The 27646-nt window shown below is 44.2% G+C and overlaps 1 pseudogene; it reads right to left on the minus strand.

Annotated features, from left to right (window-relative positions):
- Nucleotides 1-8298: 8298 nt before the first annotated feature.
- LOC144272644 (E3 SUMO-protein ligase KIAA1586 pseudogene) lies at nt 8299-10312 on the minus strand (annotated as a pseudogene).
- Between the last annotated feature and the right edge of the window lie 17334 nt (nt 10313-27646).

Below are 27646 nucleotides of genomic sequence, written 5' to 3' on the forward strand. Positions count from 1 at the left end.
CATGAACTGAGGGAAGCTAGTAGAGGAGTGCCTATCTCATCTTTGGGGTCCAATCCAGTAGGTGTGCCTAATGGATCAGGTTCCATTCAAAATCTGGTCCAAGGAGGCACTAACCTTAAACATTTAGCCCATGGTTAGAGCACTCGTTTGCAATGTGGGAGACCCGGGTTCAATCCCCCTTTCAGGCAGAGGGGGAGAGGATTTGAATGGGGGTTGTGCTCTAAGCACTAAGCTATGGAATAGTGTGATGGGGGGTCCCTCAGTGTCTCCAATTGAAGTTGTTCCACTGTGGATAAATTCTTAGTCATTGGGTGAGGTAGCAAGAGCATAATTCTGTAACCTGGTCGTTAGGGTACCCATCTCTGCTGCAATGACTCTCTTATCTTTCCAAACTGAAACAGCTTCAACAGGAGAGATTAAGGGAGCCCCACATCACAATACCCCATAGTGCAGTGGGTAGAGCACACACTTGAGAGGTGTGGGAGTCACCTGTTCAGTTTGTTTCTCCCCCTGTGGCTGAGGAGGGAATTGATCCTGGGTGTCTCACATCCCAGACCAGTGCTGTAAACGCTGGGCTAAAGTGAAAAGGTGAACACTGTCTTTGGGACCATACTGTATTATAGATTATGCATCTCCGTTGGCCAGAGATTGTATGCAACTCTCACAGGGGGAGGGTTACCGCAATTCCTCCAGGAATCAAAAATGGGGATGGGTGGAGTGGTGTGAACTCAGGTTGTAACACCTCCAGAGAAATACCACCCTGGGGAGGCTTGCGTGTACTGTTTCAAACTGGGTTCTCTGGTGACCAACAGACAAAGGGCTTTTGGTACACGATATTGAGTTTAAACTAACAAGGCCTTCTTTTAATTCAGCTGACAGGAGCCTCTGTCTAAGGGGCCACCCCAGCCTTTGCAGGAGGGTTGGCAGACTTGGACCCCGTAAGACTGGTGGGTGACCTCTGGTCAACTTTTAGAATGTGTACAGGAGTTGTTACATGTTTTCTCTGGAATGCTTTAACCCTAAGAATAAATGTATTTTGCTCTGTGAAGGCTGGTCGGTGTGCACTGTTGTAGCCCCTGAAGAAAGGTTAACCACAGCTGCTCGACCGTGGTCAGACCAGCTGGGAAAATCCAGTGAGATGCAGAGGGACTTCAAGCCTACATCCCTGCTCTGGAGGGAGAGAGAGTTGGTTCTCTACCTGAGAAAAGGGACGGCTGGGAGCCTGAAACCTTAAGTGGGTGCCCTCAAGGAAGACCAGGAGGGAAGGGTCAAAGATGCAGTTAACCCTGAAATTGTGACAGGCATCACCACCTTCTCCTTGTGGGGAAGGGTTTCCAGTTCCTTTCTGTGGATCACTAGCAGAAATAGACACCTCCTTGCACCCTGGACTTTGGTGCCTGTTTCTGTGAGGGGCAGGGCTTAGAACACACACCTCTCATCTCCCATTAGTGGGGCTTAGAACACACTACCACACATCTCCCACACAATCTCCCATTGGTTATCTGAAGCTCCCTCCTGGCATACTGACTGTTGTAAATCGCATTTTAAGGTGCCTTTTTCTCCCCATTCATTGTACTGTATAGGAAGCCTAGGCACCAAACTCAGTCTTTGCTGATCACAGGGGTGTTCCTGTGAAACTCCTATATCCCTTTATGGATGTGGGCCGTCACATCAGTGTCACTCCTCTTACCCTCTTCTCCCTTCTCTGCCCCTCTCGCCTGCCTGCCTGTCAATGTCTCCTCTTCTTCCCTTTAGCTTATCCTGTCCTAACTAAACCCTTCCAAAAAATAGTCGTCATTATGGAACTGACAGGCCATTTGCTGCCATCACGTTGTTCGCTCTGCTTGTGTGTTATACCCCTTCCAGCACCTTGTCTGTCTTGTCTGGTTAGATAGCCCCTGCCCTGACAAGCTTGCAGTCTTTTTTTGTTCTGTTTGTACAGCCTGGCATCATGGAGTCTGGGTCCATGACTAGGGTTCCTTGGGCCTATGGTAATACTACTAATAATGGGTGATATCTTCCATCTCCAAAACCCGGCAGACTCTTCCTTAGGAAGTCATAATGTTGCAGGTTCATAGAATCATAGAATATCAGGGTTGGAAGGGACCTCAGGAGGTCATCTAGTCCAACCCCCTGCTCAAAGCAGGACCAATCCCCAACTAGATTGCTGGGTGCGCCTTGATTTAATATGGAAGTATGTAACAAAGCTTTACTGAACAGGTCTCTACTGAATGGGTGACTATCGTGTATGAGATCTTATAATATTAAAGCAAAGTGTGAGGGAACAAGCACAGAAAAAAGGGCAGCAAAAGAGCATCACTTAGCAAGATGTAGTAGAGAGTTCTTCTAGAACGTCAGCGAAGAGTAAAATCCTGCTTATGCTGTGCATGGAAATCCCACTGAATTCCTTGAAAGTACTGTGTAGTCAGGCTTGTGCTATCAAAGTTGCTAACCGACTCAAAGTATAATTGCTTACTACTAGTAAAGCTAGGCAAATAGTTCCATTGAGCAGGGTGATCGGCAAGGGGTGTATGGAATGCTGTAGGCAAAGGAGGAAAATTGTCATACGTTTGAGGGAGAGGGTCCTAATCCTCATCACTCACATGGGTAAGGAGAGATGTAAGGACTCTTACAAGGGATGGTATAAGTCCTTGCACACACGACAGTTGGACTGCTTGAGAATACTTGATGATATGTGCTCTTAGAAATAGATGTTCATGGGAAGCCTGTTAGCAACCCTCATGAAGACTCCTGGGGTGAAATCTGGCCCCATTTAAGTCAGAGGGAGTTTTGCCATTGACTTCAATAGGGGCAGGACAAGCATAGCATGTGAGCACAAGTACAGGTTTCACTGCAAGAGTAAGAAGATACTTTGGATAATTAAACAGCTTCACTGAGCTCTATAATTCCAGCAGTAGATCGTACACCATTCAAATTAATGGATGAAAATATCTACATTATTAGGAATCATTGTTGTGAACATGTATTTCTATATGCAGAGCCTAGTTAATTGTTTCAGTAGATGGAATCTCAACTCTATGTATTTTCCCTGTATGTCTGAATTAGTTAACCTATACATTCCCAATGAAAGTAACCCTGATGTTTGCACTTTTAATGTGGAGGGTGCTATCTGAAAGCCAGCTGGAGCTGTATTTTAAATTCCATCAGCAAGCAATCTGAACACTGTAAAACAGCTCAAAGTTTCTCTCAATGGTTGTATCTGAACTTATTTTTATTTTGCATGTGTTGTAATAATTGTTGTACTGTTCACAGGTGAGTCTTTGACCACTCATTTCACTCGGAAGTTTTTGAGATTCTATGTTAAACCCCTATGAAACATTGCTAATTAGGTGGAAGGCATCCTACAGAGCTTGTGTAAAAGAAGGTTTCACCCCTATGAAACAATGCTAATTAGGTGGAAGGCATCCTACAGAGCTTGTGTAAAAGAAGGTTTCACCCCTATGAAACAATGCTAATTAGGTGGAAAGCATCCTACAGAGCTTGTGTAAAAGAAGGTTTCACCAGTAAGAATCCTGTTTGACTGGTCTGATGAAGATGTAATCACGAACAGATAATGGGCTTCCAGAGATTTCAGTGAAACAAGACAAAGCCAACATGCGCCAGATTTTTAAAGGCATTTAGACTCCTAAAAATGCAGAGGGGACGAGTGAGTTTTTCAAAGCAGGTTGGGTACCTAACCCCTAATGAAACCAATGGGTATTAGACAGTTACTTTGGAAAATCCCTCTAGCTCCTATCTTTAGGTGCCTAAATACTTTTAAAATCTGGCTCTTTATCTTTCAAATTTTAGAATTAGTAGAGCTCATACTTTTCCATCTGGTTTTGATTGATGAATTGGAAGAGGAAATCAAACAGTATGAATAAAAATTGCTTCCTATCTCAGTCGGGGTTTGCTTGCATGTTTTCTCTGATATTCTAACACTAAGCTAGCCTTAATTTATTGGGATCCACAAGGCAGCTTATCTGCCCAGCTCTAGTTTTCAGTCTGAGAACAATAGCTTAGCAGACACTTCAGTTGCAACAAATGTGATTGATGTGGCTGGTTAATATCCTGTTACACATTTCAGTTCTCTTTTCACAGTGCCAGTACAGATTAACTGGAACTGCAGTAGTGCAATGACTGACACCTTTGAATGGGATATTATTACTAAATCACAGCATAAGGGTTGCTCTGAAGCAATATGGTAGCTGAATGCACTGGAGCAGAATATCACCCCTTCCCCTCTGCTCATAAAAGGAACTGTAATGGGGTGTACTGGTTCTTGATGCCTAAAGGGAGCCAGAAGATGCCCTCTCAAGGGGGTGTTGGTGTGATCCTAGGCTCAGGAAGCAACCAAAACCGGAAGAAAGGCAGTGTTCCCGAGGAATTAACAGTGGGATGGGAAGATCCCAGGACACTGTTACTTTAAGGGCCTAGAATCTGAAGCCCTGTAGTGGGGGCAGGGCACCCCCCTTTCAGCCAATCAGGAGGGTTGCTCAGCAGGAGGGTAGTATAAATGCCAACTTTTCTCTCAGAGCAGGACATGTGCTGACTAAGGAAAGAAGGCAGAGCTGGAAGGCTAGACTTCTGCTGGATAGAATAAAGGCTCTGTTGTAATCGGGAGCATTGGACATGGGTTGGAACTATGGGGTTACTGTGTTTGTGTTTGGGACACTGAGGATTATTTTGGGCTACTGACCCAATTTCAGGGGAGGTCTGGTGGTAGCCTTGAGAAAGACTACCCAGTGCTTCTAAGGGGCACGGAAGAGAGGGGGAAGATGGAGTGTGCCATTGAAACACCTCTGGCCACAAGGGGGAGCCAGGTGAATGGTGTCCCTGTTATGGAAGCCACCGCTAAAGTCAATGTCATGCTGGGGATTCCCCCGGCCTGGGTGTGTGGCAGCAGAGTTGGCTTTTGCTGCCCTCTCTGAAGCCCCAGTGCAGGCTGTGGGGCAGAGGTGGGAAGGGGCATGGCAGAGGTGCGGGAACAGCCAGAGCAATTCTTAGCTCGCAGTGGTCTCTTAGGAACTACGGCAAGTTTATGTAGGCTAGAGCAGTGCTACTTAAAGTGGTGATCCGTGGACTGGCACCATCGACTGCCGGTCTGCGCACACATTGGGAAAAAAAAATTGCCGGTCCTCCACATCAGCTAGCTTGAGAAGCGCTGGGCTAGAGAATCCCATGAAAATCAGTGTCAGTTCTGAGCCCAGCGTAACGAGGGCACAGCAGAGAATCTGGCCCACAGTGACTGGGATTTGTCAGGGACTTTAATAAACAGTGAGTGGAACGTGCTGCTTCAGGGCCAACGCAATGCTTAACTTCAGTCTCTTAATAATTTGCATATTTAGTGACATTTCCAAAGAGCAAGGCGTAAACACGTTGCTAGCAGTTGTAGAGATGCAGGAAAGCAGAAGTAACTGCACAGCTGTCCTGAGAAGCTTCCTCTTTCAGAACCAATATCTGTCTGGTTAACTCCTTGTCTTCCCCTTTTACAGGGTGAATGTGCTTGAAAGTGTGGTTTTGAATTCGGCATGTATCTTCTTTTATTAGTAACACACTGACTCAGAAGGTGGTGCTCAAATCCCAGTTTGGTTAGGCTCGGGTTTGGACTTCGAAGCTGAATATGGGCTAGGGTTTGGGCTTTAATGGTACTGAAATCTTGGAGCTGTTCTAATGAGATTTTGGCTCAAAATGAGAGTGGCTGTTCCAGCTTGTGAGATCTTGGCTGCATTTAAGAATATAGTTCAAGATTTGCGTCCATTTGCAACCAAGTCCACAGGTGTTGGTTTGGTTCTGGGGATTGTAACTGTTCCTCTGCAAAACACTTGGTTCTAAAATTCAAAGGACTATACAGTTAATGTTCTATTTCTGACCCCCTTTAACAAGTAGCAGCCTTGTAGTGATGTAGCTCTGACATTCCCCATCTGCTTTAATAATTTAAATAGGAATCACTTCACTATTATAATGTAGCTACTTCTAGGCTGAAATGCAACAACAATGCACAGCTGCAACCATTTAGAACAGGAGAGGAAGGAGAATCATGTTTAAGCGAAATGCCAGGAGGAATTCATAGCAGAAGGTGGGATAAATAATTGAAGGAAAATGGTTTTTTTTCATGGGATAGTCTCTGGCTGATCCCATGATTTTTGCCACTTCATCAAGTTCCTGAATTGCAGCAACCCTCCTTTAACCAGGAACTGAACCCTTTCACGTCCATTTGTGCAACTGTTAGATTAAGTAGAGAGCTGACACAAGAGTGACGTGAGAACCTGCCTCACTCCAGACGCGCACTGCCTCTGCAGGGGCTAGACTTGAGTGCAGAGCATTAGCCAAAGGAGCAGCCAGCTAGCTCGTAAGTGTTAGATTCATATTTACAAGGCAGACAAGGGAAAAGTCAATGAAAGCTTCTCAAGGTAGTTGTGACTGTTGTTTAGTGTAATGCTGCCCTTTTGAGGCACGTTCTCTTTAAATAAGGCTGCCCCGGGCCAGAGCAAGTGGGGGGCCTCTCCCCACCACTTCCACTGGCAGTTCCGCCCCTGTTCTGCCCCTTCCACCTGCAGCCCCGCCCACGGCCTCATCCCTTCTGCCTCTTCCCCTGAGGCCCTGCATTGTGCTTGCTCCTTTCTGCCCTCCCACCCCCACACCGTGGCTCCCCGGACTGGAGAAGTTCTGTTCCCTCTCCATGGCCTCGGGCCGCAGCGGGGAGTCAGAGCTCCCCCAGGCCTGAGGCCACAGCAGGGAGCGACAGCTCCTCCAATCCTGGGACCGCAGCCAGGGTCGGGACTCTGGTGCTTCCCCCACCGCCCGGCGCTTCTGCCAGGGTGTGGGATCAGGGCACAGGGACTTCCCCTGCCCTGCCCAGTGCTCCTGCTGCGGAGTGGAGTCGGGACGCGGGCAGTGATGAGCTGCCAAAATCTTAACAACCGGTTCCCTATAAAAAGTTCTGATTTAAGGGATGTGCCATAGTATGTATTTTTTGTACTTTTTTCCATAAGAAGTGGCAATGCATTGAGTCACTGGGCGTCATACTTAACAATAAAAATAATAAAAAATATTTTACATGTTTATTACAATAGAAACAAAGTATTGCTTTCTTAAATGAATTTAAAATACATTTGAAAAGAAAATATAAAGAAGAGATGTATGAGTAAGCAAACGATAATAATATTTAAGAATGAAATGCCTATTTTTCTTGTATTTTAAAATATTACATGTGAACTACTTAAGTTATTATTAAAAATAAAAAGTGTAATAGATTCATATTAAAGTATACAATGCAACAAGCAATATTTTAAAGAATATTTAAGTACATTATTTATTACTAATTAGGTAGTAATTTCCAAATGGCTTCTTGATCTTCTCCATAATCTTTGGTATTGGATACACGAACTCTGGTATCTAATGCGGATCGATGACTTCTCATCCAGGCTTTAACATATGGTATTGGGTTAGTGGTTTTCCCAACTTAGTGGTTTTCCCAACAAATTGATGGTCATAAAGCTTGAGATATGTGTAATTGTTAAATTCGCCCTTTTATCACTACTGTCATAAATATAAAGGGAAGGGTAAACCCCTTTAAAATCCCTCCTGGCCAGAGGAAAACTCTTCTCACCTGTAAAGGGTTAAGAAGCTAAAGGTAACCTCGCTGGCACCTGACCAAAATGACCAATGAGGAGACAAGATACTTTCAAAAGCTGGGAGGAGGGAGAGAAACAAAGGGTCTCTGTCTGTCTATATGCTGCTTTTGTCGGGGGTAGAACAGGAATGGGGTCTTAGAACTTTTAGTAAGTAATCTAGCTAGGTATGCGTTAGATTATGATTTCTTTAAATGGCTGAGAAAATAATTGTGCTGAATAGAATAACTATTTCTGTCTGTGTATCTTTTTTGTAACTTAAGGTTTTGCCCAGAGGGATTCTCTATGTTTTGAATCTAATTACCCTGTAAGGTATCTACCATCCTGATTTTACAGAGGGGATTTCTTTACTTCTATTTACTCCTATTTCTATTAAAAGTCTTCTTGTAAGAAAACTGAATGCTTTTTCATTGTTCTCAGATCCAAGGGTTTGGGTCTGTGGTCACCTATGCAAATTGGTGAGGCTTTTTACCAAACCTTGTCCAGGAAGTGGGGTGCAAGGTTTTGGGAAGTATTTGGGGGGAAAGACGTTTCCAAACAGTTCTTCCCCAGTAACCAGTATTTGTTTGGTGGTGGTAGCGGCCAATCCAAGGACAAAGGGTAGAATATTTTGTACCTTGGGGAAGTTTTGACCTAAGCTGGTAAAGATAAGCTTAGGAGGTTTTCATGCAGGTCCCCACATCTGTACCCTAGCGTTCACAGTGGGGAAGGAACCTTGACAACTACAAATAATATTCATCAACAAAAAAGCTCTTTCTGCTTCTGCAGAAGTAATTGCAATTGTGTTCATAATTTGCTTTGCTTTCCTTATTGTTTCTGGATCAGGAAGTTTTGATTGAATGTTATTCTCTACAAAGTCACAAAAATCATTTAAATCAACTACAAATTTTATGAATTTGTTTAACTCATGCACTTTTTCTTCTCCTGATTTCCAAGGTAACCTGACTTCTTCAATATTCCATGAAGTGGGATCTATAACATTGAATAATTCAACTATTTTAGGTGTATTACTAGAATGACCTAAATTATCTTCTTTATATTTAATGTGATTTTCGTTTAATAATCTTGCCTTCATTTTTTCAATAATACACTCTATTATTTTGTCTCATGGCAGTGATTTAAACCTTACATTATCTTCAAACTCTATGCATTTAAAAGCATCACTTTCTATCATTTCATTAATTTTATTTTCATGTATACCAAAACTATCTTTTAACTGTATGAAAAAATCAATCATTCGTTTGATTAGCTTATCTGCCTTTGTTAAACTCAATTGTCTCGCTTGCAATGCATTTGATAATAAAGCAATTTCATCCAAAATGTCAATCATTAATGCCAAGTCTTTTAAAAATTCTTTGTTTCTCAATCTTTTTTCCATGCCAGAAAATATATTTATTTTTTCAAAAATAAGAAAAAGAGCTGGATAGGCTCTCCTGACCGCTTTGACAGCTCTAAGACTACAAGAAGCCCATCGTGGACCAAAAACACGGCCTATTTTGATTATTTCAATATATAGTTCTTCAGAAACTTGTTTAAGTTCAAACTGACTTTTATTTGACGGATGAAAAATTGCATAAATCTTGTCCAAAAAAATCTTGAAATGGCTTATTTCATTAATATCATTTATAGCATCATCTAAAGCCAGTTGTAGCCAATGATTCAAACAATGCCAAATTATAACGTTTGGAAAATCTTGAATGAGTTTTGTAGCAACTCCAGATTTATGTCCAAGCATGGTGCTCGCGCCATCAGAACAAAATCCGGTTAAATTTTTCTTTAAATATTCTGTGTCAAATCCTGTATCGGTTAATGCATTTCTCAAAGCATTGTAAATATTTTCTGCTTTTGTTGATTCTAATTCCACTAAATTGAGAAAAATTGTTGGTGAAGAATCTTGTAATTCACATTTTATAAGAATTACAAGCACAGTTTTACTTGAAATTGTAGAAGCTTCATCAATAATAATACAAATCTTTGAATTATTTTCAATGATTTTACTAAAAATTTGTTTTATTAATTCACCAATATGCTCTACGATTCTGATGGCTGAAAATCGAGAATGTAGGCAGTTCCCTAAATCGGTTTCATTCTTAATTTGTAGCTCTACTTCATCCTCCATATCTGACATTGGTCGGTTTCTTTTTACTAAGCTGTAAACTATGTTGAAAATTTTGCTGATTATTGCAATATTTTTTTCAGTAACTTTATCAATCACAGTAGTGAGAGGTTCTTTTTTAGATTCATTTAAAACATTTATAACTCTCAAATGAGAGCTTGATTCAAAATGTTCCTTCATTTTTTTTCTTAATGTAGCTTGCTGAACTTTTTTTATCAGTTCCAGATGCTTTAATAGTACACTTTTGCCATTCCGAAGAAATGTGTAAAGATTTTCTTCCAAGGACCCCCAAATGTGACATATTTGCACAGTGGGAACAGCCAAGTTTTTTGCCTTCAATTATCAAGCCATTATATTTCTTTAAAAAATATTGTGCCTGCTCGGAAGTCCAACATTCGGGTACCACATTTTCACAGTCATGTAAATCCTCTTCCATTGCGAACGCATTTTCAGATGATTCAACATTTAAGATACTTTCATCACCAAAATTATTGTCATTGGCGTTTTCAGTATTTAAATCATTATTTTCACTACTAGAACTACTGACTAATGGTTGTGTCATTTTAGTGGAAAACCAGTCACTAATGCTTTTCTGGTGTTTCATTATGAAGAGTAAATAATATTGAATAGAAAACTTTAATCTTCGAATGACAGTCCAGTTAGTATTACACACCGAAATATCACACACAATTTCCTAGAAACAAACAGGCCGACTATGACTCACTGGTCATGTTGAATTGTATAGAAAAGAGTTGAGCAAGTGCACGAACGAGGCAAGTGCAACCCCTGTTAATAAAATAATAAACGAGATGTTTGTCTTGCGTCAGGACGAACTTGGATGCGACCGAGTCACAGCCTGCGACATTACATGCGCACACGCATAGCAACATAAATCTTGAACTATCTGTTGTAGAAACGGCTCTTTAACTGCTAAAATTCCACATCCCTTTGCATTTGAAGTTTATTTTGTACACTGTATTACAAGTCTTCATTAATTTAAGGTTTCCTGTGCCAGTTATAAATTTTATATTTACCTGAGCCCCCCACAGAACCCCAGAATGACAGCGGGCTAAGTGGGGCCAATAGCTGGGACCCCATCTGGCAAGGGGCCAGCGGCCAGAACCCCAGACTCTGTCCGCCACCCTGCTCAGCCCGTCGCCGGACTGGAGTTCTGGCCGCTGGCCCCTTGCCAGCTGGGGTCCCAAGCAGGCAGCGTGCTGAGAGGGGCCAATGGCTGGGACCCCAGCTGGCAAGGGGCCAGAACTCCAGTCCAGAGGCGGGCTGAGCAGGATGGCGGACAGAACCCCAGACCGGCAGTGGCTCACCCGCCACTGCTCTGGGGTTCTGGCTGCCGGCTCCTGCCAGCCGGGGTCCCGGCTGCCAGCCCTGCTCAGTTCTGTTTACCCAGGCAGGCAGCGGGCTGAGTGGGGCCAGCGGACCCCGGCTGGCAGCAGCGTGCCAGTAAAACATCGGCTCGCCTGCCGCCTTTGGCAGGCATGCCACAGGTTGCCGACCCCTGCCCTATTATTTTCTACACCATTTTATAAGATTAAGATTATTCGTTTTAAGATCATTTTATAACATTTGTTTTCCTAACAATTTTTAACATCCAGTTCTAAAACTGCTTCAAAATTTAGCAACTGGTTCCCAGGAACTGGTGCGAACCGGCTCCAGCTCACCACTGGACGCAGGGGCTTCCCTGCCAGCCTGGCGCTCCTGCCGTCGAGCAGGGTCGGGGTGGGGACACCCATTTTTCCAGGGCCCCCCATTGGTTGGGGCCCCTGGGCACAGGCCCCATCGGCCCAGTGGCTAATCTGCCACTGGTTATGACATATGGAGACATGGCAGCTATGTGTCTAAATAATCTGAGTAACGACCTTAGATGTGGAATTAGAAACCCTGGTCCTGTGAGTCTGCAAGTGTCCTCAGCACCTTGCAGGACTGAAGTTTAGAGACAGGTGGGGGGGCATGGCTGCCCTCAGGATGCTATTTGTCTGACCAGCAAATTTCAAGAACTTGTATATGTTCTGTCTATGGCCATGAAAGCAGCTTTAAAGTGGTACAACCACTGTACCAGGAAACCCCCAATCACTGCGGTCTCCTTGACAGGAGGAGTGCATTTTATCCATGGACGTGTCACTGTCCTACTTCAACAGCAGGTGGCAGCAAAACTTGCTTTCCACTGGTGCTGATCATGTTCATCTACTGCAATTTGTTTCACACTTCTGCCCTCAGATTAGTAATAATATTAGTCTGTTCGTGCCAAACCTTCTCACTTCCTGCATGGCAAGGGCTGTTGTGCAAAAGACCCTTTGATTTACATAGGGGGCCTCTCCCACAGCTTCTGCTTGAGCCAGGTGAAGTAGGATCAAGAGGAAAGCAACAAGCTGAGATGAAATATTTTCCCCACAGCCAAATGTAATAGTTGTTGTGCGCTCTTTTACTTCTCCATTAGAGTGGCAGCTGGGGAAACAACTTCCTAGACCTTTGGTTACTCGGGTAAAGTTGTTTGTCCAGCTGGTATCACATTTTTATATCATCTTTCAGACAAATTGCACTCAAATATTTTGTGGACTTGAATTCTAGAAGGCAGCACACCAAATGTGGTGTCTAAGGAAGAGTTCTAAAACATTTGTGAAGTTATGTAACTTATTTGTGCATCCAATTACCTTACTGCCCATGCAAATTGGGGGTTTGCATATGTAAATAGCCGCTGAAGCATCTAACTGTCCATTTTTGCAACCAAATGCACCTGTACAAGTTCAGCAAACACACATACGAATTAAGTGCACAGATTCTGAAGCTCTGACACTGATATAAATGACAGAAAACAAGACATTGTATCATCACTTATATTTGTGTCCTGTTCAGTACCAGGTATGTTAATGGTCCTTAACAAATAATAATGAAACACCCAATCAAAGTCAAATAATAGAAGAAGGGAGAACGATTAAGAGGAATAAGCAACAGAGAGATAATGGGCTTTCAGCTGCAATTTACAAAGACATGTAGGCCTTGCCTACACTGGAGATTTGCTCCGGATACAGCCATCAGTGGTCAGCAACCTGTATAGCTGCAGTAGTGCAAACCCCAAGTGCAAACCAGGAAAGCTGTGATTTGACATTTGCATAGTGCAGCAGGATAAACTTCACCAGGGCAATCTCCACCTTTCCTTGTCTACAAGAGGAATTTGCCCTGATGCAGCTACACTGGTTGCTGGACAAACATGGCTGAATTAAAAAGTCCTTACCATAGGCAAGGATGGCACGTTAGGCTGGGACACGTGTAGGCTGTTCCAGATAGCAATAACTGCTGAGGAACAGACTGTCACACTAAGGTCCTGTCTACATTACCCACAGGATCAAGGGGCAGCGATCGATTCAGCAGGAGTCGATTTATTGTGTCTAGTCTATCGACTCTGGTACTCCACTGGAGCGAGAGGTGCTCCCTCTCCCAGCAGGGGAGTGTCAGCTGCCGACTCACGGCAGTGAAGACACCGCGGTGAGTAGATCTAAGTGCGTCGACTTCAGCTACGTTATTCACATAGCTGAAGTTGCATAACTTCAATCGATTTCCCTCCCCTTCCCACCCGCAGTGTAGACCAGGCCTAAGAGTAGCCAAGTTGTGAGTAAGTACAGAAAGAAGGCTTGCATCTGATGAGCGAGAAAAAGTTTAATAGCTGCAGCAATTTTGTTGACAGTTTTGTAAGCCAGCTCAGGCAAATGTGTAATATCATTAGCCATTAAGTATAGAGCTGTTGTAACTTTTCCTGTTTTAATTTTTTTCCCTCAGCAGCTTGCTTGCCCAATACGCACGTGCTTGTAACTGCACTGAGTTACAGTTTGCTCTGTCTGCACATTTGTAGAGGCCTACAGCAAATGATCACTCTCCAACAGAAGAGGTCTTAACTTCTGGGATGAGTTATAGGATGTACCAAGTAATCACTGTCTCAATTCTTCTTGACTGGAATATAAATGGTGTAAAATCTGCTAACAAACGAAAGAAATACACATTGGAGAGGAGCCTTTACTGCAGGGAAGTAGTTAGTTGTCAAAAGTCCAGATACAATCCAAACCTAAAACATTTCATTTCAGAATTAATGTTGCCAAGTCAAGACTATAGCATCAGGGAAAAGAGACCATGCACTTAAAAGCAGAAGAAGTGAAAAGATAGGAACATCATAAGACTCATGCAGCCCATTGGACATGCTTCTTTTGTATGTTGAGGCAGCTTTGCAAGCCAGTGTCAAAGTGTACCTGTATTAGGTGCAGAGCTGCAGCCTCCCGGCACAAGCAAACAGCCAGCACATGGTCCCAGAACACAGGCTTGTCCTATTTAAGGGAGGTAAATCTGTTATCTATTATCTATGGCCCAGATTTTCCCTCCCTTCTCCCCTCCCCACCAGATCTCCACATGGGAATGTGGGTCTTCCATGCGCAGATCTCCACCTCTGTGTGTAAAAGAAGAGGGTGGGGGATTTCAAGTGCCTCCACAGTACAATTCCCCCTCCCTGCATCCTATGAAGGAACCTTACGTTCTTTCTAAACTGCACTCAACCATTAGGGATGGGGACTGGGGCCATGCATGTTCATACGTGTGCAGAAGGGCCTTCTCACAGAGTCCCTCCTCATGCTCAGAATTGCTTCGGTTTGCCCACTGCAGACCATCCTCCCCAGACTGGCAAGGGACTTTGGCTGGAGTCCGCCCCTTCCAATGCAAATGTGCAACCAAAGCAAAGTTCAAACAGAAAGCAACAAAACCATCCTTCCCCATTGGTGATAGAGGTATTCACAGTCCTCCTGCCTCCCCAGGCTAAATTCTTTCCCCTCACAGGCCCACAGTGATTTACACAGTCTCCTTGTTCTAAGGTAACAGGGTGTCCTCACATCTTTTCACTCTTTGGTCATGGGATTTCACCACTGCTTTTAGGTGGCATCATAAGGGCGCCCGGGCCCTCTCTCTCTCCTTTGACCTTAGGACTCTATATGTCCAAACTGCCTCATTTCCTAGTCTCCAAGGTCACTTCCTACTACTGCCCGTTTCAGTCTGTATTTGGGGCATTTTCCCTGACCTCTTCCCAATTGTCCTCCACCAAACCTCTCCCAGATTCCATTCCTGGCTCCATCTCAACAAGCACCCATTGCTAACCTCAGTTCAAACGCTGGATCCCTATTGAGCTCTTCCTCCACAGCATTCAAGCCCCTCACAAAGACCTGCCTCATCCCTGGTCTCACCTAGTAAAAAAACTAGGTCCCTCTTATATAGGCCTGGGCCCTACCCTTTGGCCACAGCAGGCCATGCTTACAGTGCCCGCTCCTGCTCCCACTGAAGTTGATAGCAAAAACCTTTCATTGCTCGCTGTCAAAAGGAGCAGGGTTGGGCCCAAAACTAATCACACACAAAAAATCTCTCTATTAAATATAATTATTTGCTTGATCAGAACCTGTTTTCTTCAAATAGAACCACTGTGTGAGGAAACTGAGTTGTAAGTCTGAAGGGTCAATAGCAAGCCATTTTTGCGCTAGAGGGCAACAAAACATTAGAAAAGTGTCAAGATTTCAAATCAGGGTAATATTCTTAATGAGTTTTAGCTAACGAGGTTTCTTCAGCTTTCACAGAACAGTTTTCTTTGGCTTCAGGGTAAATGGGGCAATTTTAAAATCCGGAGTTATAGGGAAACTAAAATAGAGCCATATAATATAAGCTGGCTGGGCCCTTAACTCTCGTACCATCTGTCCATAATGACCTATGTAAAAATGAAATGTATCATCATGCACCAAAACTGCTGTATCAGCAAGGCTCCTGCTTTTTTAGGATTTATTCATTTCATTTTTCAGGGTTTATTTTTTTAACCAATTTTTATATACTTTACTCATTACAGCAGTATATGTTGTCATCAGTAATCTCTTTGTAATGTCCCCTAGTGTGCTTTAACATAGTACTTTTCAAACAGCACTATGCTAAAGCACACTAGGAAACCTTCAGTGTGCACCAGCAGGGTCTACACGGACTAATTAATGCATAAGACATTAGCGCGCTTTAACCAATCACACCCCGGTAGTCCGTGTTACTGTTCTGTGGAGAGAAGCCCTTAGATACAAGTAACCATTTCCAGTGTGTGTTGGATAAACACCAATTTCAATTTTTTTTTTTGGTATTTTTTTTTAAAGTCTGTGTTTATCACTTAAAAATAAAAAAAACCAGAAGCTCTATGCAGAAGTTCCTGAAGTAGGGACAATACAGTTAATACTGAAATAAATTAATCTGGCAAAGACATTGAACAGATTGGTCATTGTTGCCTTATTAGCATGGCATGGTCAAGTTTGAGCCTGATTTTCCTCTCATACCAGTTTGACACCTCTGTTACCTATTGGTTTGAATGGAGTTTCTCTGGAAGTACAGATGTATAAATACCCTACCAAATTCAAGGTCCATTTTGGTCAATTTCACGGTCATAGGTTTTTTAAAATAGTAAATTTCATGATTTCAGCTCTTTAAATCTGAAATTTCCCCATGTTGTAATTGTAGGGATCCCGACCCAAAAAGGAATTGTGTGCGGGGGGGGGAGGGGAGGGGTTACAAGGTTATTGTAGGGGGGGTGGCGGTATGGCTACCCTTCCTTCTGCGCCGCTGCCTTCAGAGCTGGGCAGCCAGAGAGCGGTGGTTGTTGGTGAAGTGCCCAGCTCTGAAGGCAACACAGAAGTAAGAGTGGCAATACCATTACCCACCTAGAGTAGCCTTGCAACCCCCCTGCAACTCCCATTTGAGTCAGGACCCCCAATTTGAGAAACGCTGGTCTCCCCTGTGAAATCTGTATAGTATAGGGTAAAAGCACAAAACAGACCAGATTTCACGGTGGGAGAACAGATTTCACGGCCCATGATGCATTTTTTATGGCCATGAATTTGTAGGGCCCTAGGTATAAATGAGAGGAGAATCAGACCTGAACGATTTAGCAGAGGCGGTTAGAAAAAGTAGTGTGATGTGAACAGGTGTCAGTGTTTATTCAGCTGAGACGCACCAGCTTTATTTTATATTTTGATTACATTTGTCAACTCACCTTGTCAGATAAACGATGTGGAGTTGCTCCTGCTACCTTGTTTTTTAAGACGAGAATGATAGCAAACAATACAGCTTCAGATCTTTTTTTAGTAAAAACTGTTCACATTGTTCTTTAAAAAAAATATCACAGGTGGTTAAAGCTCCAGCATAAAACATACCAGTAGGGGATGCTGGTACACAAGTAAAGATTGTCCTACATTAAAGGCTTAGGAACAGGTCCTTCCTTTCTCCTCGCACTGCCCCCCAACTCCCTGTTTTCACAGTGAGTGGTCGGAAGTAGATGTATGTAAGTGGGCGAGTAAAGCCCAAGTGGCACTGGTCTGAGCTTGGTCCTAGCTTCTGCAGAAAGAACAGCTGGATTTTTCACGCAAGCCCTGAGAACACTTCACATCAGCGCTCTACACTCTCCAATTTTCTTTACCTTTGTCCATCCTTAGACTATTTTTTTTAAAGTTTATTCATGCATAACAGACACCAAGCTTTTCGCAGTGTTAATGTAGCGGTGTTAGGCCCAGGATATTAGCAAGACAAGAGGGGTGAGGTAATAGCTTTCATTGGACCCAACTTCTGTTGGTGAAAGACACTTTGGCGCTTACATGGAGCTCACATAGAGCTCTTGTTCAGCTTTAACACTGTCCATTGCCACCAGGCTAAGTAATGCAAACGCTCAGTTTTCTGCCCCTTGGAACCTGGCAGATGTGACTAGAAGCTGGCCTTTATTCATATACTACAGAAATGCTGAGCAATGCAGCCTCTCATTTGGAATTCCGTTAGCCTAGAGTCTGTTGCTGAATTACCCAGGGGAAGCCTATTCACTGGTCGTAAAAAAAAAACCCCAAAAAACCAATACTAGAAAAACCTCCATGTCATCTGATGTTATCAAATGTTTGGCCTTTGGAAGAAATGGGAACACAAGTGCCTTAATGATCTTCAGTTGGCAGAAAATGCCCTTGTGACCATAGTTGTTTGCAGTGGTGGTGTAGCCGTATTGGTTCCAGGATATGAGAGAGTCCTGAAGAAGGGTGCTGTGTAGCACAAAAACTTGTCTCTTCCACCAACTGATGTAGGTCCATTAAAAGACATTTCTTCATCCACCGTGTCTCCCTTGTGACCATAGGCAGCCAGGCATAAGTAGGCGAAGCTTCAGGCTGCTCTAAGCTTTGATGGTGGTCAAGTTGGCCGTTGGCCGGGAGACAATAGAGGTGGTTTAAACTGACTTTTGCTTCCCCATCTTTGATCCTGCAATATGTGTAGCATGATAAAACTAGAATATCAGGCCCCAAGAGCTTTAAACCATTAAAGCTCCCTCCTCAATCACTGAGCTTTTTTCTCTTCACTATTGTGATGTCATAATCTCAATTCAAGATGCTCATGTGCCATCAAAATTTATTTACACACCACTTCTTGTGACCACATAGGTCCTCTCACACAGATGTAAATCAGGAGTAAATCTCTTGAAATCAGTGTGGGTTGGCAAAGCTAGTGTGAGAACACCATCTTAATATAGGTTTCTTGCTACACAGTCACAAAACATCATCATTTGCAATGGTGTTATCTCAGGCCAATCTTCATTAGACAAAGCACCGATGCTTGGGGTGCTCTGCCCTTCCTCATGTAATGAGCTCATTCTGTGGTTTGCCAAAAGCTAGAGCGTGGGTATGTTGCAACAAATTTCTACAGTAATGAAGTGACCCAGAAATATGCAGCGATGGTGTCAAAATACAGCAACACCTTTGCTAAGTGACTAGAAATGTGGCTGTAACATGCAAGTCCTCTGCTGGGTAAGTTGCTGGGTGAGCCATTTCATTTCAAAGTTTGCACTTCTTAGCGTATTGAAGCAGTCCCTGCTACATGTACGAAACTGCACGTTGCTTTCCTGTGCTGCTGTGGTTTCCTGAGCAGAGTTCGCAGAAAAATGTGAGGGGCCTGCCTATCCCAGTACAGGCTACATTTCCTAAAGGTGATAGTACTAATACTTTAAACAAAAAGAGAAGAAAGAAAGAAAGAAAAAAAAGCCTTTTCTGGAGATTATCCCCTCCCCCATTTAATCAGTGCTGACATGCCTCAATTCCGGACCACAAAAATAACATCTCCTGCAGTAAACAGGGCAATCCATTTTCTACCCTGAAAGTTTTATGCAAATAAAGCTATGCCCTGTTTTGCATATCTGAAGAGTATGTATTCTTTTATTTGCATAAAGGCTCCACCCTCAAATCCTTCAGTTCCTGACTCCTCCTCCTCATAAAATCCATACATTTTTCTTGTCAAACCCATCAAGTCCCACTTTGTTTCCCCTCCATTTCCTGCCATGCCCACATCTGGTTCTGCACTGGAATTTCCCTAGGTCCCTCCCAAGTCTTCCCCCTGCCCAGATCTCTGGTTCCCCGAGGCTGTCTCTTCACTAGGAAAAAGGTGTGCTCCTAACCTGAGTTAGCTAACTTGAGTCAATCTTAGGGGACAGAGCGCAGTCTGTAGGCTGTGCTGCACACAAGTCAGCAGGTCAAGTTAAAGACGAAGGCCCAGATCCTCAAATGTACGGGCCTAATCCCATTGAATTGATTCAATTGAGTTCAACAGGAGTTCAACGGGTGCCTAAAAACCTTTAAGGATCTGCTAACCGCCTTCCCTTCACTGACAGGTTTCAGAGTAGCAGCCGTGTTAGTCTGTATTCGCAAAAAGAAAAGGAGGACTTGCGGCACCTTAGAGACTAATAAATTTATTTGAGCATGAGCTTTCGTGAGCCACAGCTCACTTCATCGGATGCATACCGTGGAAACTGCAGAAGACATTATATACACACAGAGACCATGAAACAGTACCTCCTCCCACCCCACTGTCCTGCTGGTAATAGCTTATCTAAAGTGATCATCAAGTTGAAATGGCCCAACTTGATGATTTACCAGCAGGAGAGTGAGTTGGGGGGGGGGGGGGCGGAGGGTGAGAAAACCTGGATTTGTACTGGAAATGGCCCAACTTGATGATCACTTTAGACTGTGTGTATATAATGTCTTCTGCAGTTTCCACGGTATGCATCCGATGAAGTGAGCTGTGGCTCACGAAAGCTCATGCTCAAATAAATTGGTTAGTCTCTAAGGTGCCACAAGTACTCCTTTTCTTTTTGCGAAAACAGACTAACACGGCTGTTACTCTGAAACCTGTTGGGGCAGTGAATCTTCTTCAGCCTACTCCTCCTAACACAGGAGTTAATAACAGATCTCACATTGTCTCAATGTGGGGAAGGGTCAGGTCCAAAGTTTGTCTGCATGTGCTTGCCTGAAACCCTTGTGTATAAGGGCTTCTCAACCTTATGATACATTAAGTTTGTCCCCTAACTGCTAAAAACTATCCTCATATTACCTCACCTCCCCTAGTCTCTCTAGTATCCTGGGACTCATGCGGCTACAACACCACTACAAAAACTATCCTGAGCAAATGGTAAGCTCTTCAGTATTCAGCTAATAGCATTTTAGTTACAGGGAGTTTGGTCCCTGTACAGTCACTACCCCTCCTGTCAGTGAGCCAGTTAAAGGGGAAGTACTGTATATGCTAGGAGCATACCACTGCTTCTTTCTTCCACAAGCCAAGAGAACCACATAGAAATGCAAATTTAAGAACGTAGCAGGAATTAACGCTACTCGGAAAACAAACAATTGAAAATAAAACTAAGGCTTTGATTCTGATGTTGGCTATCTGGGAACAAATGAGAGAATATTTGTTCCTGAGACTGGAAAAAAGCCCTTGAAGTTTAATTGTAAAAGAATTTCAGATTCAATTTTTCTATTTAAAGGAAAATGCTAAAGAACGTTACTGTATTAGAGTGAAAAGCTCTGGGTAAGTCTTGTGAGCTAGTTCACATACAAGCCAGGGTTTTTTAAAAACACAAGTTTCACGTAGTTGTTGATTGTGTATTTCAACACTTGTGTTGAAACTGTGAGCAAAAATATACAATTAAAAACTCTGCATTGTTAAACAGCATTGTGGTTAAGATCCAAAACCAGAGGTAGGAGTTTTGGATTCTGATCTCAGCTCCATCACAGATTTCCTGCGTGATGTGAAGACAACTTACGTCAGCAGTGGATTTACCATGAAACAAACCGTGGAGTGGCACAGGGCCCCCAATGACAGGGGCCCCCCCCAAATGCAGCACAAATATCTGGCAACCTGCCCCCGAGTCCTGGCCGGCAGTGCAGCAGGGCTCAGGCAAGCAGGCTGCTTGCATGCCATGGCCGGTGGCCCCACGCCACTCCCAGAAGCGGCTGGCTGCTGGCATGTCTCTGTGTGCCCCTGGCAGCGGAGTGGGGGAGGTGGTTGTATGCTGCCTTCACCCCAGGCAGCCCACAGAGACCTGCTGCCCCCCTCCCTGCAAAGTGCACACAGAGACGTGCCAGCAGCGGGGCTAAGGTGGCTCCCTGCCCGCTCTCTGCGCCACTTTGCTCCCGGAAGCGGCTGGCATGTCCCTGCAGCCACTGTGTGTGTGTGTGTGTCCACGTGCTGGCCCGCCCCGAGCACCAATTCTGCAGCTCCCATTGGCTGGAAACTGTGGCCAGGAGGAGCTGGGGGGGTGGCACCTGCAGGCAGCGGCGCGTGGAGACCCCCCTGTTCCCACCCCCCAGCCTAGGAGCCACTGCACGAGGGGTATGTGTGCCGTAGCTTTGGGAGCCACGCTGCCCAAGTTTCAGAGTAGCAGCCATGTTAGTCTGTATTCGCAAAAAGAAAAGGAGTACTTGTGGCCCCTTAAAGACTAACAAATTTATTTGAGCATAAGCTTTCATGAGCTACAACTTGACAGCTTATGCTCAGATAAATTTGTTAGTCTCTAAGGTGTCACAAGTACTCCTTTTCTTTTTATGCTGCCCAAGGTAAGCGCTGCCCCCCCGCCCCAGCCTGCACCCCGCACCCCACCCCCTCCCACACTCTAACCCCCTGTCCCAGCCCAGAGCCCGCACCCAAACTTCCTGCCAGAGCCCGCACCCAAACTCCTGCCAGGGCCCTCACCCCTCCTCCCACACACCAACCCCAACCCCCTGCCCCAACCCAGAGCCCGCCCCCGCACCCAAACTATCTCCCACAGCCTGTCCCCCATGCCCCCTCCTGCACCCCAACCCCTTGCCCCAATCAAGGTACCTCACTTTATTTTCATTTACTTCCCCTTATTTAAAATATAGGAGGAGGATGAAGAAAAAAAGAATGAAAAACAGGAGTGGGGGAGATAAGAGAGAACGTTATTTTTCTTGGCTGGGTCCCCGGTGGCGGGAGAGGAGGGCTGAAAATGAAGCTGCGCATAGGGCCCCACTAACTCTAAATCCGCCACTGAGTTACATGGTCCAAACTTTTCAAAAAAAGAGGTATCAACAGTTGGCTCATTAAGTTTGGAGTATGAAAGTTAACTGACAACATTTTTTCCCCCCATTTTGCCAAAGCTGAAATGATTTTCAGAAACGTATCAATATGGTCTCAGGCCCAAAATAGAAATTTCTGATCAAAACAAGAAAGCCACTTCTCCAGAACAGTCACTAGCTGGGTGGATAAGGCATGCACCTGGAATGGGGAAGACCCAGGTTCAAGCTGCTGCTCTACCTGAGTCTGAATGCTCTAACCTCCAGGCTGTTCTGGGGTGCATTGGTCAGTCTCTCTTGAAAGATTTCAAGAGGGCTCGTTTTTGTTCTGTATCAGAATGAAAACAAATGTCAAAGCCTCAACAGCTGTTGCAAAATGGAACTGTTGTCTAGCCTGCACTACTGAGTACCACACTTAAGTCCTCTCCGGCCTCTTTTTCAGGTGTATAAAACATTCCCAACTCCAAATGAAACCAATGGCAAAAATAGTTACCCCACACCTCTGAAAATCAGGATTTAGGTGTGTTAAATTGGGCACCCAAAAACAGGAGCACCCAAAGTCATTTGACATTTGAAAATGTTCCTTTTGGTTCATCACATCTTTTAAGGGCCCAGTTTAAGGGTGTGGCAGATCGTTTGCCATCTCTGAAAAAACAAACAAACTGGGCCATATCTTTAGCTGTTGTAAACTCTCATAGCTCCATTGACATTAACAAATGTTGAGTTGAATAGACTGCTCAAATAAGCAAGGCTGAAAAAGTATCTGGGGATATAGTGGGAGGGGAAGCCATTTGCTGAAGCACACTCTCACTGCTGGCGTGCCCCCTTGTGGCTGAGTGTGGTGTACCAGGCTTTTCCCCATCTGGTGCCCCCAGCTGACAGCTGCTTCAGTCCTGTGTTAGGCTCTCTTCCCATCCCTCGTCCCTCTGGCCATGTTTACTTCTGGAAGAATTCTGAGCCACTGCACACACATAGACTTCATGTCCCCCGCAGATTTATTTTTTCTCCGCAGAAAATACATTCTGCTTGAGAGGCACTGGAGTTACAACTTTCACCCAGCAGGGGCTGCTGTGGCACCAGAACAGAAAGCAGCTGGCTCACTGTAGCAGCCAGCAACCAATGGGAGGAGGAGTGGCTGTGTTCCTCAGAGCGCCCTGCCTGAAGGGCCAGGTGAGGAGGCATATGATATTGAGGGGGTGGGGGACAGACAGAGCAGGGCACACAGGGTTGCTGGGGTGGGTCACAAAGACTGGGGGGGCTGAATGGGACTGGGGGTGCAGGGACACATGGAGATGGGGGGCATAGAGGCAGGGCCACATAGGGATGGGGTGGTGGCTGAGGGGGGGTGCAGAGACACATGGGGAGAAAGGAAGCTTAGTGGGGGTGCAGGGACACATGGGGATGGAGGGAGGAAGGGTGGCTGAGATGGGGGTGCAGGGACACATGGGCACAGGAGCAGACGTGCCTGACTGCTAACCACTCCCATTCAGTCATTCAGGGTCTGCATGGGGGAGGCTCCCAACTCCCTGACAATGCCTCCCCCCAAAATAACCAAAACAAAACACTGTTCTATACTTCTCCCACCCCCACCCAACAACCCTCCAGGTTCACTCCCAGCACCTACTTCCCTCTCCCTCAGCTCCTCCATTATCCCTGACTCCCCCAAGCCTTTGCACTGCTTCTGAGGGGTTCTGGAAATACATTTCTATATTGCAGTTTAAATGAATTATTACTCAAAGTTCTGTATTAATAGGCCTAGTAAGGAATCTATCTGTCAAAACCACTTCCTGAATCTTTTTTGTTGTCTGTATTGTTAGACATACTTGTCGATAGGTATTTTGAAATAAATTACCAAAATAATTGAACGGGCATGATTATATTGTGTTATTTTGACAAATAAAATATACAGAATTTTGCAGAATTTTTAGGTGCAGAATTCCCCCGGTGTACAGGTCAGTTTAGTCTCACCCCTTTTGGGGTAACAACGTCCAACAAATACGAGTTCAAATATGCTGACAAAGAAATCTTCAGTCCTCAGAATCCTGTAGTCCTCACACCTTTCTTTCAGGGCTTTCCATCATCCCTGGCCCCTTCTTAGGGCTTCACACCACCTTACCAGTGGCTACTAGGGAAACCCAGCCGTCCTACTCCACTGGGCTCTAGTCCAGGGACCAAAGGACAGACTGGCAAAGTTCACAGCCCCAGACTTCTTGCTGTCACCTCCTTAGGGCACGTCTACACTTAAAATGCTGCATTGGTGCACTTGCGCTGCTGTAACACTTTAATCAAGATGCTGTAAGCTGACAGAAGAGAACTCTCTTGTGGGTGTAGTTAATCCACCTCCCTGAGAGGTGGTAGCTACATTGATGGAAGAAGCTCTCCCACCAACACTGTGTTGTCAGCACAGGTGGTTAGGTCGGTATAACTATGTTGCTATATTTTTCACACCCCTGAGTGATGTAGTTATACCAACATAGGTCTTAGTGCAGACCAGACCTTAGATTTCTTCCTCCCATGTCTCACTCATGCTTTCTCCCCTACTACCTCTCTAGGTTATTCCTACTTTCAGGGCCCTCACCCGGAATCCCCCAACAAAATCCCAAACCCACAATTAAAATTTAACCCCACTTCTGCCTTCCTTGGGCTTGACTTTCATCCCTCTTTCAGTTACCCTGCTGTATTCCCTGATTGATTGACTCCCAGGACTCTCTTCTTAGAAGACCAGCTGCTGCTTTCTTTCATGGCATACCTCTAGAACCAGCTCCACCCCCGTGGCTGCTCCCTGTCTCTCTTGGCCACATACCAGCCTTCTCTACACACAGGCAAGGATCCCGGGGCTTACTCCTCAACTGTCCTAGTCTCTCTAATGCCAGAAAGTGACTGCAGACTTACTTTTTCTCCCCCTGCAGCATTCTTCTACTGTGGGTTCCTTCCCTTTCTAATAACCACAACCCAGCTCCTTCCCCAATTCGGCTTCTTCTCTAATTATGTCTGGCTCACTCTCCAGTTACAACCACGTGGGTTAAAATTGGTCTCAGGCCCACATTAATCCCTTCATGATTTGTGTGGGATAAACACACTATCACAACTTCAAACGAGCGAAATGCTGAACTATGACCATTTCTGCTGTGACTATACTTCTCTGAAATAGAGGAGACTTGTTGGAAAGACATCAGCCATAAAAGATCTCTCTACAGATGCCACCAAAACCTTGTGTTCCTATTGGCGGCTGCTGCTGCTGCTACTAGTCATTTTAAGGAGAGCAAGCCCAAGCCCATCAAATCAAAACTGGTGACTGAGGGTGAAGAAATTCAGACTTCCTACTTAGGAAATCTGATAAATAATCTTTTGAAATTTGCAGAGCAAATTTTTCTTCGGACCCCCAAGTTTAATCTTTTATTAAACATTTTCCACCAACCAATGTTTTGTATTTGACAATGTCACATTATATAATTAAAAGCAGACATAGCCCAAACATCCTTTAAATACAAATTACAGGGTTCCTTTGGAAAGCTCCTATCTTGGATTTTGACATTAAAAAAAATTAAGGACTATACAAAAATATACATACCTATAATCAGCCAGACATTAGATTATTGGCGTCTGTCTCGTGTTCAAATAAATGAGAACACTATCTAGCAAACTTCACTTTAGCGTGAATTTCCTTTGTCAAAGCTATTTGTAATAAAATATGCACTACAGCTAAGATTTCCAAAAGCAACTAGTGATTTTGGGTGCCAACTTGAGACAATTTACCGAGGTCTGATTTTCAGAGTGACTGCTCAGCACTTTCTGAAAAATCAGGCCTCCTGGAGGTGTCTCCAGCTGGTTATCCAAAAAATCATTAGTTGTTTTTGAGAATCTTAGCCCCCATATAAACTCTGCACCTGGATTATCAACAGTATATTAAGTCTGGGTTGAAGACATGTTCAAGAGGCACCTTTTTGTAGTTGTGCCGTTTAACAATTACTAATAGCCAAATTAGTGTTTTGTATGTGGCAGATAGTGTAGCACTTTAAACCACTTTTTATACCAGTGGAAAAAAGCAGTTTTGCTAGTATAGTTTAATCATGTTCAGTTCAAATCAAAACCAGGCTACTACAGCCAAACTACTCCTCTGGGAACTGTGGCTATGTCTACACAGCAGTTGGGATGGCGCTTCCCAGAACAGATAGACAGACATGTTACCTCTGCTTGAGCTAGCATGCTAAACATAGCAGTGTGGCTGCTATACAGCAGAAGGTGGCTCATGACAGCCAGCTAAGTACAACCATCCCACCTACCCCCTCTGAGCAGACATTTCTGTCTACCAGTGCTGTGTAAATATACCCTGTGTCACAGCACAGTGACATGGTTCCTGGAAAGGTATGACCCACGCTAGAGCCTGAACTTGCAAATGCTTACTCCTGGACACAGTGCTTACTATCACAAGTAGTCCCGTGTATGTGAATGGAACTCTTTGCAGCAGTAAGTACTAAGGCTGAAAGTGACTTGTGCAGAGGACCAACACCAAGTCCTATGCATCATTTAAATCCTACTTAAGCTTTGTTTTGAGGGCTTAAGCAGATCTCAAGTGGTGCAAAGGGCTTGCACTGGCTCTCTGCAAATGGGTCAATTTCACTCTAAGGCCAATGGCATGTGTTTGTGGAACTGAACACTGAATTAGAACCATGTTCGAGACTACTCCTCTAGCAGGGCTTGAACAAGGTTTTAGGACAACGTTACAGAATGGTGTTAACGTTGTGTTACAGGGATACAAACTTTGTTGTCCAATTTTAAACCATGTTAAGAACCAATTTATAATATGGTGTACTATTGGTAGGGTGAAAGAGGATTAAAAAATTCTCTTCTATGCATTATTACTCCAGGAAGTATGGGGCCAAAATCATTGGTGGTACAATTTATAAACTTCACTTGGCTTATACGGCGATGAATTTGGCCTGCTATATTGTTGATTCAATTATTCACTGGTGTCTAATGAAACATAAGCAAGTTATGAATTGTGGATTTAAGCTATTTGTATAGAACTTGTCATGTCTTGCCTAGGGAGGTGGTGGAATCTCCTTCCTTGGAAGTTTTTAAGGTCAGGCTTGACAAAGCCCTGGCTGGGATGATTTAACTGGGAATTGGTCCTGCTTCGAGCAGGGGGTTGGACTAGATGACCTTCAGGGGTCCCTTCCAACCCTGATATTCTATGATTCTATGATTCTATGATTAATAGCTAAGCATAAGCAGTTCTTAAAATCCTTCCGAGAAGGCTAGTGAGTGATCCCAAACAAACCTAAACAGGCAAAGACTCCTTTCCAAATAAAAATAGAACATTTAGGCCAGAAAGCACATTAAGGAGGATATGATAATTGCACAGAGAAAGTGATCCCAAACACTCCAGTATCACAAGCTATTTTCTTGTACAACATGACCTAAAAAACCTCATATTTCTTAACTGCATTATATCACCGGTTTCTCTGCTGCAACCCAGATCAATTTCCATAAAGCAT

The sequence above is a fragment of the Eretmochelys imbricata genome, chromosome 1 (genome assembly GCF_965152235.1).
Source record: "Eretmochelys imbricata isolate rEreImb1 chromosome 1, rEreImb1.hap1, whole genome shotgun sequence".
In the NCBI taxonomy this organism is placed as follows: domain Eukaryota; kingdom Metazoa; phylum Chordata; order Testudines; family Cheloniidae; genus Eretmochelys; species Eretmochelys imbricata.